Below are 1,156 nucleotides of genomic sequence, written 5' to 3'. Positions count from 1 at the left end.
GCCCTTTGTAGAATGTCATGGCGACCTCAAACCCCTGGGCTTAAGCCACTCTCTTGCCTCAGCCTCCCAAGTAGCTGGGACTACAGGCGCCCGCCACAACACCCGGTTATATGATTTTCTTTTTTAAAGAAAGGAGTTCTGGATTATCACTACTTCCTGGTAGCACGGATCACTTTAGGAGGTGGGGACTGGGGGCAGACGCGGAGGGGCGCGATTTCTGGAAGATAAAAAGCTCCTGCTATTTTGGAATCTAGGACCTCTCGCGTCGCGTGGAAGGCCAGCGTGATGACCACTACACCACTGAAACTCCCAAGGGAGTGCTTCCTACATCTGATATGTATGTTCCATTCTTGATGAAGCGTGTCATGTAAAAGTTTCATATAACCACACTCTGTGAGAACATAATAGGAAGGAAGGGAGTGAAGTACAAAGGTAAGGGAGGAAAGGAGCCAGCGATAAAGAATAAGAGGCAAGATGATATCACAGTGAAGAAATCCAAAAATGTACGTTGTGAGATGCAGATGAGGATTTTACATACAGTGGAGAAAACTGGCAGGAATGTAGGAATTCTTGTGGGAAGAATTACACTTGTTCAATTTAAGCGCGGGAGGCGGGGGGAGTGCGCGCATGGGCGCGCACGTGTGTAAAATACACATGGAGGGAAATAGTGATTGAAAAGCCTGGACAATTGGAGATAGGTTTGGGAAAAGCATAATGAAAGCTTAAGAATCTATGAAAAAATTCCAGGCAAATGGCTTAAATAATTATAGTAGCATCTTACAAAAAAGTCTTTACTTTTGAATGTCATCATCCCTGTAAATGAGACATCTGAAATAGGAGACAGAGTGAAAAAAATTGTAAAGATATTAAAGAACTGAGATTTATCCACATTTATTCTGTTCAGCTCCTGAGGTGAACAGTTTGAGTCTTTCTGCAGCTCCAGTCCAGCTTGCACTTGGTGGTGAGGAATACAATCCTCCAGAAACACTGGAAAATGGATGAAGAGCTTGATGAAAGAAAAGGAAAAAATATTCTGGAAAGATTGCTCAAAAAGAATCTACAGTATTTGCCAGGACATCCAGTGTACATGTTTGAAGCAGAAGAATGAGACAAAGCCCCTAGAAAGTCATGAGCCTGGGGGGGGGGGGGGGGGGGG

This window comes from Otolemur garnettii, unplaced genomic scaffold (genome assembly GCF_000181295.1).
Source record: "Otolemur garnettii isolate 467f Iridium unplaced genomic scaffold, OtoGar3 scaffold00029, whole genome shotgun sequence".
NCBI classification, from domain to species: Eukaryota; Metazoa; Chordata; class Mammalia; order Primates; family Galagidae; genus Otolemur; species Otolemur garnettii.
Note: the sequence above shows the minus strand (reverse complement) of the source record.